The sequence below is a fragment of the Glycine soja genome, chromosome 5 (assembly GCF_004193775.1).
Source record: "Glycine soja cultivar W05 chromosome 5, ASM419377v2, whole genome shotgun sequence".
Lineage (NCBI taxonomy): Eukaryota > Viridiplantae > Streptophyta > Magnoliopsida > Fabales > Fabaceae > Glycine > Glycine soja.
In genome coordinates, this window is record NC_041006.1 from 9,973,874 (window position 1) to 9,982,384 (window position 8,511).

An 8,511-nucleotide genomic window follows, 5' to 3' on the forward strand; every position below is an offset into this window, starting at 1 on the left:
CATTTAAAAATGATTATTAACTAATAACCGTCTTTGTATGTTGTGTCAGCATTTAGATTCAAAGACGATTATTAACTAATAACCGTCTTTAAATGCTGTGTCAGAGATGACTTTCAAAGATGATTATTTGCTAATAACCGTCTTTGAACGATGTGTTAGAATAGACATTCAAAGACGGTTATTAGCTAATAACCGTCTTTGAATGAAGTGTTAGAGTTGACTTTCAAAGATGGTTATTTGCTAATAACCGTCTTTGAATGGTGTGCCAGAGTTGACTTTTAAAGATGGTTATTAGCTAATAACTGTCTTTGAAATATTATTTATTTTTTTTCCTTTACATTATACATGTACTGAAATATCAACAAAATTGAATAATCTATATTTTTTATGTTTGTATTAATAGACAATAATTATTTGATCTTAAAAAACAGTTAAAGTTATGTTACAAAATAAGCTTAAAGCAAGTTTTAAAAAAGAAACAAATTATTATTTTTGAAGCATAGAAATTATTTTACCTTGAAATGGAGAGTATTCTTAAGGAAGTAAAAAGTTGGTTGTAATTACTTACTGGTATACAAGGTGAATAAACATATTGAGTTGCTGTGTCTCTAACTTCAAGGGTAGTTGCAGCTCCAATTCTCTTAACTAGTTCAGGGTTCCTAACCAGCAAAATTAAAAATATCCAATATTACCTCCTGTAACAGTAAGTGTATTTAGAATAACAATAGATAATTTGTGTGAAAGGAAACCAGGCAAAACATATATTAAGTTTAGGATAATAACATACCAGGTATGAATGCATTTTCTCTGACAGAGAATGACATGAAGAAACAAAAAAAGACCTTGTACAGATTGCAGTCTCATCCAAAAACGAATTCATCCTGATCAAATATAATTGCAAGATCATATATAGTTTTAAATCGTTAAAGTTGTATGTAATAATAATAATATATGGCATAGCCTCTAAATTAATTTTCAATCTTATCATGCAAATGGTGTCTATCTTATGATGTCATAAAACAAATTAATTATTTGCCCGCTGTTTTCTTTTAGAAATCTCAGGCAAATAATATCACAATACCTTTATTTTAGAAGATCAATGATAAAAATAATGACTAATGTTTGTCACCTACCGTAATACCCTTGCTTTCCAAGCTTTTCATCAAGCAGTCTAAGAAATTCTCCTCCAAGCAAAATCAACTTGTGCTTCCTAATTAAAAGTTTTTCATAAGCCACTATCAACCTGTAAGAAATTCTCCTCCAAGTAAATTTATTAATAAAAAAGATTAAGTAATTTTTTGAAGAAATGTTAGTATAATAATATATTGTATTGGTTAATAGTAATAATAAGATGAAAAAAATATTGATTAAATAAATTTTAAATTACGTGGATAGGCAGTTAATTTTGCTATAATCACACATAAACAATCTCTCTTAGAACTAATGAGTTGTTTAAGTATTGAAAAAAAAAACTCAAATTAATATTATTCTAAACATAATTTGTGAATCATACTCTACAACTTCAATATAACTATAATTATTATGATTAAATCACTTATTATAAGTAGCTTAAATTATATATTAAAATATTACATGCATATATAGCATGTTAATTTTGGGTACGTACGCACGTAACTGAGAATATATAAATTAATGAACGATATTTTATAACGTGTATATATATATATATATATATATATATATATATATATATATATATATATATATATATATATATATATATATATATATTCTTATACTTTTTACTTGCATATATGGTTGAAGACATATAATTATTATATATCCAAAGGTTGCAATGGCAGTTGCCTGGTATATGTCTTCCCACTCCCTAGGTAATGAAGAAATTCCATATCAACTAAAAAGTTCTGAGGTTGGAGAAAATCAGGTAAACAAAATACATATATGTTTAATAATATATAACAGAACAACAACATCTATTAAAATTCATCTCCAAAAAGAGAGAGATCCATACATATTTTAATTTAATTAGGATAAGGATGGATCAAAAGCACAACCTTTAAAAATAAAGGTCAACTTACAATAGAGGAAACATGAGATTGCAGACACCGACAGATTTAGGCATTTGATACGGAATGGATATAGCAAATGCCTAGATTTAATTTATCTGGACCAAAAGAGTTAAGAAGCAGTCCAATTTATTGAGAACCCACTTAATCTAATTAATCCCAATCAAAAATCAACCGCTAACCGAAGCTTACTAACTAATTAGACCAACCCAAATAAATTTAACAAAATAAACCCAAAAGAAAAATAAATGAAATATACAAATAAAAAGTAAAAATATCACAAAATAAAAAAATCCTCAATATTTAGCGGGATAAAATTTCCTAAAGCATTAACATGTGTCTTAATAAAACTCAGAAATATTAAGTTAAATAATTTAGTAATGAAAATATGTTTTTTTCTCACAAAAAATAGTTTTAATTCTTAAAATTAGTAAAAATAAATTATTTTAATTCTTATTTTTCACTTCCCTAAGAATTTAAATGAAATTTTCGTAATTTTGAGTATTAAATGAATTGACATTCGTATTTTTAGAATTTGATATAATATAATGTGCTGCTACTCGTTTAATGATGGTATGGTTTTACTTTATTTGGGATAGCAACCTGGATAATTCTCTTCCAATAGGGAGTGGTGACAGGTAAAGCTAAATATAACTGTAGCCAAGAGCTTCTTTCAATAATAATAATAATAAAATAAAATAAAATAAAAACCCTTACCTGCGTCGATTAAGCCAAGACCTATTTTTGACTGATAAATGGCTCTCATGGACAATACAATTTTTTTGTCAATTATTTCTTCAACAAGCCTTTGAGACTTCCGATCATATACCTAATGTCAGAAATAAATAAATATTAAAATACAAGATTGATGGGCAGATAAACCTCTCATTAGCTAATAAAAAATAAAAAAGCTTTTTTTTATTAGTGGAGAAATAAATAAGACAAAACAGAATCAAAACAAAGACAAATTCCGAATTAGCAGATTCGTTTACAGAATCGCAGACCATAAATCCAATAGATAGTGCGCCTGGCAAACCAATGGCAAATAAACTTCTTAAAAAATATTCTTTTATAAATCTTTCAAAATTAATTATTAATTATAAAATACATAAGTCATTTTTATTTCAAATATTTTATTTACACTAGCAGTTTTAAGTTTGAATGAACGGGTAAAGTGACTTACACAAGATGGGAGAAGGTGGGATCGCTATTTGATGGACCGATTCTAGAAGTTAATGTAGACAAACAAGACGTTTGGAAATTAGAATTTTCATGTTAAAATAACATTTAAAGAAAAGAGAGAATAAAAAACAGAAAGAAAAACAAGGTAATGATGACAAATGTCTTGCATTTAAATGTCATTATTAGATAGAATAAATAATGGAAAGAAAAAAATGAAGGAAAAAAGATAAACCAATTCATCTGTAAAACCAAACTAGTAAAAACACGATTGTAATACAATTGAAAACTGGTTAAAATTGATTTAAAACTGATTCCACACTTAGAAACTGGTTCTTAACCAGTTTATCAGTCAAAACTGGTTTAAAATTGTTTCTACACTTAAATCAATTTAGTACCCATTCAAAACCACTTTGGAACTGGTTCACCGAAACTGAATTGGTTCAATAAATATAATCTGGTTTCGCATAGTAAACTAATCCAAAAAAGTGGTATAATTTGGTTTGGTTTTTATTTTGCCATGCATAGATCTACATGTGACCTCTAACTAGTTTTTAATCTTGATAATTCATATATTATTATAATCTAGACTTATAGTTCTCATTTGACACAATAACCAAAATGCTCACTTGATTTTTTAAGTTGTCATGTAACCACTAATTAACTTTTAATCTTACTATTTATGTATGGTATGATCAAGATTTATTATTCTCTTATGCTTAAAATAAGATTTACTAATTAACTTGTAATATGAATTCATTTGTATGCCTATACTCAATAGTTTAAGCTTTGTGATAGTTGGTTCATGATATGCTATTAAAGATCTGACTGATTAAAATTAAAATTTCAAAACCAAAACTAAGTTTCATACAAACTGAAAACAGATTTTATTCTTATTATTTTTACGGGTTCATTAAGAATACAACATCGTTATAAAATTTTATTGAAAATTAGTGCATTGTTAACATTCTATATTACACTTTTTTATAATAAAAAATGACTTTTAAATCTTTAGTTATTATTATTATTAGATGAAAGTGGATTGATGGGAAATATAAAGTTGTAAGGTTACCTGTCATGATATAAAGTTGGAAAGCCTAACTAAAAAATATCATCATTTTTCATGCAGAGGGCATGAGAAAATTAAGACTACTTAGGCCGTGGATGAATTTTTGGGATTGAATTTTGAGCATTTCTTCCTGTTATATTAATTAGCTGAACAACAATCACGTATATATTATGGACTAGACAGACGAATTGGCTCTCGTCACTAGAATTCACTGTCTATATATAATGAATCCAATTTGAATCAGTGGTAGACTCATATCATAGCACATGAAAAATATAGATGCTATTCTAGGGAACAAAACAACTTTTGAATGTAATCAAATATCAAATACATCGACAAGTCATCAGTCACTAGGTGAAAAAAATCAATTCTTCTAAAGCCAAATCAAGATCAACTAACAAGGAATTAAGTTGAAGGAAGAAATATCTCAGGCTCTGGCTGAATAGGTTCATCCAATCCAGCTTTGCTAGCATCCGTAATTTCAATTGATGATATCTTGAATCTTGTTTCACCAGCTCCCTCAATGTGAACTTTTTTTGGAACACAAGCAACAATTGCTGCAGGAAGTGGTGTAGTAGGCTTTGCAAATTCAGCTATAAATTCTAACACCTTGGCACCAACAAAATTGACCTTAACCAGAAGACATTTTAAGTAAATGACTAGAAGGTACTAGTTATGTTTTTATAACTTGCAACAATTTTTTTCCTAAGATGACTTTTAAACATATTAAATTTAATTTAAAATATAATATAAAATATTTAGTACACTTTGTTTAGTTTGTCAATAAAAATTGAGAAAATGACACAACAAATGAATAAAATACCAGAAATATAACATGATAAAGGAACATTCAAAAACAACTTAAAAATTCTTAAAGTAAAATCAATACAGTTGACAATGATGTAATAGTATCCTAAATATTTTCTTTAACTAGGACACTAATGAGCTACAAGAAAACAATCTAAGCTAGAACGAAAGAAACTAAAACGTCATCTTTAGCATGGAAGGAATGCACAAATCATTATGCAAAGGGAAAAATAATCAATCTCTCTTGTCAGGATATTAAAAAATTAACTTCTAGCAAAGAGATATCTTCACAAAACTTCACATCAGCTCATGCCTCAAACAGAGGCTTCTAAAGTTCCACTTACAAGTTGTCATGATAATAAAAAAGATCCAGCAACAGTAAAAAGGGAAGGGCTTTTCTATGTAATTTAGCAATCTGCACAAGGTCCAATGGCATCAATGAAATTACCTCCTCAAGGGTAACTGCCCCAGCAACAGCAAGTAAACTTTCATGCCCTTGTCTCTTGTCCATAACTTTATGTCCAAGAGCATCAGTTTCCATGATAAAATCCAAGTTATCAACAGAAGATACATTATCAATGATGGTTGCTAGGTGTTCACTATCTTTCAGAAGGGCATCTAAATAACGAGTTAATTCACCCTGGGTAACCCCAAAATCTTTAAGTCTCCGAACCTGTATCACACATATTTACATTACATTAGACTCTTGTCATAGAAAGAATTAAGTAAAGGTAGGCTATCATTCAAGCTATTTGAAACCTAAAATAATATTGTTTTTGTTATGCAACCCAAGACCCAAAAGGATCCTAGGAACATTAGTAAATCATAAGAGTAAAAGAAAAAAAAATCATAAACTTCATGTTAAGTATGGCATGCCATTCTTTTTCAATTCTAGAAGTAAGAAACTTTGGGTGGAAAGCTATATGCAAGCATCAATAACAATAAGCTGTGAGTAAATGCCAACCTAGAAGTACCATATCCATATTCACTCTACTGAGCCCTGTCAAGTAGAGTCAAAACCAAAGCATAAGACCTAGATCAGATGAAACACCACCTTAAAGCAAATATATATATATATATATATATGCATTTGTACAAAAGTGGAAGAGGCTTATATAGCAATGGCATGGAATAAAGCAAAGTCTTGTTCCCAAAAGCTTCTCACGTTTTTTACTTCCTAGGAAAGCAACATGTTCAATCATATGTGTAATTCCTTGCTCGTCCTCCTCCTCATCTATTGATCCTACGTGAACTTCCAAATGTGCTTCGAACCTAAAATTAAATCACTTGATATTAAGTAATTAGCAACAACAAGCACATTCTAGAGAAACTGCAGTGCATACATGTGCACACAGCCCATTTTGAACTTGTTATCATCGGTATATGCAGCAAAACAATGTTTAAAAGAGAAAACATAAAACTATATGACATTTGACTGTATCAATTTTATTAGAAAATTTTCTAGAAGTAATGTGATTGAAAACTAAATTATTCACTTCAAAGTGTTGATGTTATACATACATTTAAACTCAGAACACTATTCAAAGACACATTTTAAAACAAATGCATTTATTTCACAATTAAAAACTACGAATTGCTAAGATAACATTCATGTAGAAACAACTACTGATGAACAAGAGAGTAAGGCACTGATGTGAGGTGCCTCAAGCAAGTAAACACCATGTGTGTGCATTCGAGATATCTAAATATCTTTCTTTTTATCTATGAATTTGATCATTAATAGGGTACAGTAACAAAGTCAAGGATGACAAATCAGCAAATCTTCATTGAAACTAATCCTAGTTTTGGAATCAATTCATAAAAATGGTTAAAAAATCACCTTTTTGGTGGAACCTTATTTGGCAAAATGAGATCAAAAGGGGATAATGACACACCCCTTATCCCTTTTTTTATCAGTATCACAAATATTTACCTGAACTATCTCATCAAAAGCTGATGCACAAACACTGGAATCTTGTCTTTAGGAAGGATCCAAAGCTGTTCACCAATCTTAGCTGCCATTCTCTTTATCACACTACCACCCTTTCTTAAAACGCATCCAACTTGAGCAGTAAGAATAAGTGGCCTCAAAAAAAAAGGAAGAAGATTTATTACTTTCTTCATCCCCTTCGGTTGTCTCCTCTACTCCCTCAACCATCATCTCGAAAATTAGGGATATAGCTTCGCAAATAGCTGAATTCCCCTTTCCACTCTTCGAATCTTCTACAGAACAATACTTGCTCAGACTCTTCGAGTTTCTCTTTAATCTCCAAAATCTTCTTTTCTGTTCATTGTCGAATAAGCCACCATAAAGCGCTAAATCCTCGTTGTCGTCTTTGTCGTTGTCGTTTTCGAGAGATTGCGGCGTCACCGGAGAAGCAGTGGCAGTGGAGTGGTGTTGTGCGGTCAAGCCGCCAACTTCGACCCGTGAAAGAAGTAGAAAACAAGTTGGCCGGGAACATTGACCCATTAAAACAAGCTTAAAAGAACAACGTGCCTGTCAAGGTGCAAAGGAAGTGAAGAGGGTAGGCTAGGGTTCGAGTCCGGTTGGTCAAGGTGCAAAGGAAGTGAAGAGGCTAGGGTTCGAGTGAATAGGTAGTGGGTGCGACAAATGCGAAAGGAGAGCGCGAGAAGGTTTCAGACGCACTTTGTGCTTTTTTTAGTTTTGATTTACAACGATTATTTAATAAAAATCGGCGTAAATTTCATTAAACAAAACATTTTAAGGCGGTTTTCTATAACCGTCTTAGAATGTGTGTCTTAAATTGTCATTTCATCACAATAATTACAAAATTACCACCAAATCACTTTCTAAAGTGGTTACCAACCAACCGTCGTAGATATGATGTCGTAAAAAGCACTTTTTTTAGTAGTGTAAAGTCCTTAATTGTGATCTTTCAAAGGATCACCCGAACAAAATTAGTGTCATTATCATTTTTTATCTTTTATTTTTAATAAAAGACAAGTAATGAGGGACAATTGTCAGACCCTAATTATGTCCGGATAAGTTTTAAAAAAACAAAAATGAAAAAAGAGAAGAAAATAAAAAAAAATGAAAAAGAAAAAATAAAAAAGGACGTTAAAATGAAAGAAAAATTGTTGTTGATGCTTTTTGCCCATCATTCAAATGAAAAAAAAATTAAAAATGAAAAAAAAAAATAAGTTTAAACAGATCTTATTTGTTAAGCCTGAAACAAAATAAAAAATTGTTATTTACACCACCCATTTTACACATACACCTTTTATTTTGGCCTTCCTTTTTTTTTTGAGAAATCTTAAATAAAATAAATATTACTAGTACACCCCCTTATTCCCTCTATGTACCCCTGCCACTTAGGCTAATGACCAGGCCAACCATATCAACATGTTGTTAGTAGTGATTAAGTCAAAGTAAACCCCTTAACTTTG

The 8,511-nt window shown here is 30.0% G+C and overlaps 1 long non-coding RNA gene across 2 annotated transcripts; it reads right to left on the reverse strand.

Annotated features, from left to right (window-relative positions):
- Positions 1-4,491: 4,491 nt before the first annotated feature.
- Positions 4,492-7,752, reverse strand: LOC114412304. 2 transcript variants are annotated; one of them, XR_003666663.1, is made up of 5 exons: positions 7,037-7,752; positions 6,269-6,375; positions 6,068-6,136; positions 5,552-5,776; positions 4,492-4,926 (listed from the first exon to the last, which is right to left on the reverse strand). It is a non-coding gene; the product is annotated as an uncharacterized LOC114412304 (long non-coding RNA). The 2 variants fall into 2 exon arrangements; XR_003666662.1 differs by having other exon boundaries at positions 6,068-6,375.
- Positions 7,753-8,511: the final 759 nt, after the last annotated feature.